Source organism: Danio rerio, chromosome 9, assembly GCF_052040795.2.
Source record: "Danio rerio strain M-AB ecotype USA chromosome 9, GRCz13ab, whole genome shotgun sequence".
Lineage (NCBI taxonomy): Eukaryota > Metazoa > Chordata > Actinopteri > Cypriniformes > Danionidae > Danio > Danio rerio.
In genome coordinates, this window is record NC_141029.1 from 48,642,501 (window position 1) to 48,650,000 (window position 7,500).

Sequence of the window (7,500 nt, forward strand, 5' to 3'; positions counted from 1 at the left end):
AATGTGGCTGAACTGCCACAAAAGACACAGTTTAAAAATTACAGGATGTATTTTTCAAGCCAACAAGACCAGAATTTCTTTAAAGTTTAAAGTCTGAAATAATAACTTTGGTAAAACCAAAATACAAATGATCTTGCTTCAGAATTGCATGCATTTTTTATCAGTCTGCACTCTCTAAAAGTAATTAACAATTAACATTTCTTGCAAACCTATAAATAACATTATTACAAAGCCAAGAATGAGCACAACCAAAAACATTCTTAGCATGGAACATTCGTTCTCTAATGAAAGTTGGCATATTCGTGATTTCTTCAACAAACAAACATCTAATATAAGTGTGAAATTACACTTGAAGTGATGATGTTTAATGATGTTTAACAGAGCAAGGAAATTTTCAGTATTTCCTAAATATTTTTTTATTCTGGAGAAAGTCTAATTTGTTTTATTTCTGATAGGAAAAAAGCAGTTTTTTAAAAACCATTTTAAGGTCAATTTTGTTAGCCCCTATAAGCAATTTTCAATTGTCTACAGACAAACCATCGTTCTACAATGACTTGTCTAATTACTCAAACCTGCCTAATTAACCTAGTTAAGCCTTTAAACGTCACTTTAAGCTGAATATCTTGAAAAATATCTAGTAAAATATTATTTATTATCATCATGACAAAGATAAACGAAAACAGTTATTTAAAATTAGTTAATGAAACTTTAGAAATGTGTAAAAAAAATCTTTCCATTAAACAGAAATTGGGGATAAAATATAGTAATAATTCAGGAGGGCTAATAATTCTGAGTTTAACTGTATTTTCCACATTATACAGAAGACCTCTGAAACAACATTAGAAGCTGGCACTAAATAACCCAAACAATAGCTGTATTAATGGCGCAACGCATCTGTGAAAGCGGCCAGAAGGATATTCTTTATCTTGATGAGAAATATAAGCCACTGCGGGCTGAGGAGGCGGAGGAGGTGGTCTCATAAAGCACAATATTTAAGTGGTCTCTTTGTTCATCTGACGTGGTTATGGCCGTGGTCCAGTTGCTCACTTTATCATGTTTCCAGAGCTCTTGTTTAGAGTTCTCCTATGATGAGTCTCCCACATTTGCTGATTTATATCTTCGGAGTATGCTTGACTTTTACTGACATGGGCAAGATGCGCATTTTTTTTTGGCTCTGATTTAATGGAACAATCTTTCAAGCAGTGTGCGTCCCAGCTGGGCTCAAACGGTGTCAAAATATTCCCCCCAAAAAGAGACTATTATTCCCGCAAGCACTTGTAAGCTTTATATATATATATATATATATATATATATATATATATATATATATATATATATATATATATATATTTTTTTTTTTTTTTTTTTTTTTTTTTCACCCACTATCCTTCATTATGAAATGTGTGAGAGACTCTTTATTTACAAAAAACAATGGTTCGGATTACAGTCAAATATATCAAATGGTCTAAAACCAAAGGAAAATATTGCTCAGAAATTTCTCGTTCATAACTCATGATGAGACTTAATGGAGCACATATATATGGTCATAGTTCATAGGAATAAAATGTTGACTAAAATTGATGATTGTTTCCTTAAGTGCATGTTTTTTTTTTCCCTTTCTGAGCAATCTATCGTTTCTATTGTGAAGGTGGTGTTTTTTTTGTGGGTCGATGTAACATTTGTCATGATGATTACCCAGATAGCAAAGAATTCTGGCCCATATTTGGCATAAAGCTGGCACAGCAGGCAATCATTCGCCACTGGCATACAACATATGGGCCAAACATGGCCCGGGTTTGGCAGAGGTGCAACCGTCTTTAAGGCGGCACACAAGATTTGGGCCAGATGTAAAATGTAGTATTTGGCTCAGATGTTAATAATTGATATGTGGGCCATGTAAGTTTGGCCTATCTTGACCCACATTTAAAATACATTACAATAATTTTTGAGTAAAGACAACAATTCTACCAATCAGGTCGCTTTGAGAAAAAACATGCTCATAGTGCGCCTAAAGAGCTTCAAGGGTTTATCAATTTCATCGTAATCAGGACACACCAACTTATCTGCCCTAGTTCAGGCACAGTTATGAGTTATTACCTTGGCTGTGACTTGACCCAGATATGGCCCATGTTTGCCCCTTGTCTGGAAGCCAGACTTTGTCAAGTCATGTACCGTAATTAACTACAGCATGTGGTCCAAGCAAAACTGATTGTGTGGGCCAGAGAATTTTTGCTATGTGGGTATAGTCCAATATGTAAATGGAAGTGATATAAGACTTTTATTGACTGTAAATTGAATAATTGACGACGTAAATGTGATTTGATGACTTAAAAAGAGGGTGGTGGGAGTAAATTGTTTTACACACTTGAGGAAAGCTAAATATATGTGAGCAATATCAAATGAGTAGCAAGGGAATATGGCTGAATATTAGCACTAATGGGATTGAGGCCACTGACCAATTGTCCCACCTGTTACAATATATACAGCCATATTTCATTGCTATGAGTTTAATATTGCATTTATACAACAGTTCGACGACATAATTGTGTATATAAAAAAAAATGTTTAGAATGATGACAAAACAGGTGATTTTTGCTCACATTTTAAGATTATAACACTGAACGACATGAAATTCCATTAGTCTATAGACTTTTCCCAGTATTTCTCTGTTGTAATTAGGAGATCACAATAATTAACCCTAAAAAAGCCAAAGCAACACGATTACTATCAATTTACTAAGATATAATTACAGCACTACAACATACAAAAGAGAGAGATCTGACTCCTTGTATCTCTGAAATTATAAATAGTTTAAATAGGCACAGTAGGCATAGTTGCAATCTAAACAAGTACATTTCCCCTATAAAAGCCTCAAAATTACGTTAAGTTGTCCAACAGCTGCAATATTTGTCAAACTGTAGTGAGTTTATTAACCTGCTGTCACACTGTGTGGGCGGGGTAATAAACAAGGGTGATGAGGCTTTACATGTGCTGATATTGCAGAATATCACAGTTATCAGCCAATCAGATTCGAGAACAGAATGCGTGTGTGTGTGTGTGCATGGTTGTGCGTGCGTGCGTGTGTGTGTGTATAAAAACTCAAAACAACAGTTGCTGTTTGTTCAATCCACTCATTTAAATTGAGCTGAAACCACACAATTTTTGAATGTTTTGGGGGGCACAACTTAATCGTTTTGTTCAATCCACATAAATTTGTAAAAACTAATAGTTTAACTTAATTTAATTTAATTGTTGCCCCCAGCTCAAATTGTGTTGAATTCAGCATTTTTACAGTGAAGGTGCTATTGATCTTATTTTGCAATGTGGATGTAAGCTTTTTTAAAATTTATTTGTTTATTTATTTTTGTTTTAGAATTTCCGATTTATTTACCTATGGAGTTTTTAAGGACAAATATTACTTGAAAAAAACAAAAAACAAAAAACAAAAAAAAAGGTTTGCCAAACTTCCGGTATAATGATAAAATTGCATTACTTGAGTGTGTAATTGAATAAAAGTAATGTAACTGGCACAAGGACGAATAAGTACAATTTAATTTAAAATTAAATAAATAAATAAAATAAAAAAAAAAGTTTTAACAAACTTAGTTTTAAGTTGAAAAAAAAAAAATGTTGCCTACTTGAAAATAAAATATAAATTGAAAAATGAAAACATTTAAGGCGGTTCCTTTCACTGTGGCAATCCCTGATTAATAAAGTGTCTAAGTCGAAGAATGAATGAATGAATGAATGAATGAATGAATGAATGAATGAATGAATGAATAAATGAATGAAACATTTGAGATGACATGACTTAAAACTATAAGTTGAAAATCGAGTTGACTGCTTGAAGTTGTGAATTGACTAAAATAGTTTTACTTGAAAGTGCAAGTTAAACTAATAGTACACTATAATATGTACACCACAAAATAAATACAACCAACCAGAAAATGCTAATAAATTTTACAATCATAGCAAGTAACAAATTGAACAAACCACAACTTTTTTAACTAAAACTGAAATGGTATTTTTGAAAATAGTCAACTTTTTTGTTATAGTAATTCGGTATTAGTTAGTTATAAAAATTGACAAAATTAAAAATATATATAATAATAATAATGATAATTATTATTATTATTATTGTTGTTGTTGTTGTTGTTGTATTATTATTATTATGTTTTTAATTTATTTATTTTCCCCTAAAAATAATAATTAATCCAATTAAAAAGGTGTTGATTTGTTGTGATCACAATTTTTTAAATCGTTCCAGATATCGTTTTCCTCACTCTTCTGAATTAAAAACATTGCTATTGTGTTCTCTAAAAACGTGTATTTTTGCTGTGTAACGCTCAAAATCACATTTTATCAGAAAATCTAGTAGAAATGTCATTAGTTTGCAAAACTAAAACTAAAAAAATTTAGCAGCTTTTTTTTTTTTTTACTTAAAAACATCTATAAATTGAAAATCTATAAAACCAGAGAATTTCCAAATGGTTTGAGATATAGATTTTAATTACAGAACCATGGAGAATTATGGAGAAATGTTTGAGTTTTTTTCTGATGAGAAGATTTATGAAAAAACTACAGTTTCCAATACGACAAGAGTCAATAAGAAACAAAGGCTCTGATCACTTTATCCTTCGTTTCACCACACCATACATTTTCCTGCTCTTTAATCAATTCATTTAGCTTTGCAGCAAAATATAAGTCTTGAAAAAATAATGAGTCTGCCAAATGAACTGTAGAATGCAAATCCCACTGCTAAATGAGTTCAGATATGTGATCTAGCCATCTGTAACACAGCTGGTCAAAATGCACAGGTGGACATTTATTTGCTCTAGTTCTTTAGCACCACCCATAATAATTCACTTTTATTTCCTCCCCAAATACAAAATGCCTGTAAAAATGTGCACGTACCTTAGAGCAGCCCCTCAGATTACATCACCTGTTTCTGCTGAAGGATGAATTGAAATATTTAGTGATCCGCACTCGCGAAGGGAGAAGAGACAGAGACACAGTGGCTGAAACTCTTGATAATAATTAAAGTGGGAATTTCGCTCTGGACGTCTGTTTCCTTTCCCAGGCTGCTGTGTGTCCTTCGCTTTCATTCTCAGGCATGTGATCCATGTTCCCGTCAGTCCCACGAGACCAGGACAAACTCACTGCCCGATCAAAATAAACACACACACACACACACACACACACACACACACACACACACACACACACACACACACACACACACACACACACACACACACACACACACACACACACACACACACTTAATTGTTTTAAATTAACAGTGGGAAAATAAAGCTTATTTGACAAAGTCTGTAATAATTTTGAATATGAATATGATAGATGAATGACTTAATTAGTTGAATTAATTATAAATTGAATTAATATTGGTTTTATTTGATTAAAGTAGTTTTTTATTGGTATGACTGTAGGACTTGCTAAAGCGTAAATAAACAAGAAACTGAATCTGTGGCTTTAACATGCATATTTTATAAAACATTGCAGGCAAATCAAAACAGTGTAGTAATTAAAGATTTTATTTGAGCTTTAATGCATTATTAATAAAGTAAAACGATAAAAAAAATAAACATATTAAAAAAAATCAAATAATAATAATAATAAAAAATATTATTAATAATAATAATAATAATAATAATAATAATAATAATATTGGTTACAGCCATATCACCCTGAAGCGAAGCAGAGATGAGCTGGGTCAGTACCTGGATGGGGGGCCACATGTTAAAAGTTGTGTTACGTTACCTTAAAAACTGCAGAAAACACAATGCAAAAATATTTAAATAAATTTCATAGTGATTTTTAGGACTGCCAATAATTGTGGAATACATATACTCACCGGCCACTTTATTAGGTACACCTTACTAGTACCGGGTTGGACCCACTTTTGCCTTCAGAACTGCCTTAATCCTTCGTGCCATAGATTCAACAAGATATTACAAAATATTCCTTAGAGATTTTGGTCCATATTGACATGATGACATCATGCAATTGCTGCAGGTTTGTTGGCTGCACATCCATTATGTGAATCTCCTGTTCCACCACATCCCAAAGGTGCTCTTTTGGATTGAGATCAAGTGACTGTGGAGGCCGTTTGAGTACAGTGAACTCATTTTCATGTTCAAAAAACCAGTCTGATATAAATCACACTTTATGATATGGTGTGTTATCCTGCTGCAAGTAGCCATCAGAAGATGGGTACACTGTGGTCATAAAGGGATGGACATGGCCAGGGATTGACATGCTGCTCAATTGGTACTAATGGGCCCAGAGTGTGCCAAGAAAGCATCCCCCACACCATTACACCACCACCACCACCACCAGCCTGAACCGCTGATGCAAGACAGGATGGATGCATGCTTTCATGTTCTTGACGCCAAATTCTGTACCTACCAACCCGAATGTTGTAGCAGAAATCCAGACTTTATCAGACCAGGCAAAGTTTTTCCAATCTTCTAAGGTCCAATTTTAGTGAGCTCGTGCGAATTGTAGCCTCAGTTTCCTATTCTTAGCTGACATGAGTGGCACCTGTTGTGGTCTTCTGCTGCTGTAGCCCATCCACCCCAAGAATCGATGTGTTGTGTGTTCAGAGATGTTCTTCTGCATATCTCTGCTGTAGCGAGTGGTTATTTGAGTTACTGTTGCCTTTCTATCAGCTGGAACCAGTCTGGCCATTCTCCTCTGGCATCAACAAGACATTTGCGCCCACAGAACTGTCGCTCACTGGATATTTTCTCTTTTTAGGACCATTCTCTGTAAACCCTAGAGATGGTTGTACGTGAAAATCACAGTAGATCAACAGTTTATGAAATAGTCAGACCAGTCTATCTGGCACCAACAACCATGCCACATTTAAACTCACTTAAAGCACCTTTCTTTCCCAATCTGATGCTCGGTTTGAACTGCAGTAGATCATCTTGACCATGTCTACATGCATAAATGCATTGAGTTGCTGCCATGTGATTGGATGATTAGAAATTTGTGTTGATGAACAGTTGGACAGGTGTACCTAATAAAGGGGCCGGTGAGTGCACAGTCAAGCCCAAAGTTATTCATACCCCCTATATATATATATATATATATATATATATATATATATATATATATATATATATATATATATATATATATATATATATATATATATAAATATATACATATATATATATATATATATATATATATATATATATATATATATATATATATATATATATATATATATAATATTTACTTGAGATAAAGATTAGATTTTTGAAAATCTTTCAATCTGAGATAATGCTTCTACAATAAAAAAAATGCATTTATTTAGCAGCTTTTAACCAATTGTTACCAGGGGTGTCAATAATTGTAGAGGACACTTTTAGAACACCTTTGAAAGTGTTTTATAGAGAAAAAAAGGTTAACTCTGGCTCCACACACTGACTGTAAGAGCTGAAATCCTGCTCGTACTGTACAGCCCAC

The 7,500-nt window shown here is 33.4% G+C and overlaps 1 protein-coding gene across 8 annotated transcripts in view; it reads right to left on the minus strand.

Annotated features, from left to right (window-relative positions):
- Positions 1 to 7,500, minus strand: part of si:ch73-193i22.1 — a 37,720-nt gene that overhangs the window by 15,265 nt on the left and 14,955 nt on the right. For 6 of the 8 annotated variants that reach the window (XR_015498706.1, XR_015498707.1, NM_001423524.1 and 3 more), the window contains 1 exon segment: positions 4,915 to 5,159. The gene's annotated coding sequence lies outside the window, so the exon portion shown is untranslated. 8 annotated transcript variants of the gene reach the window in all.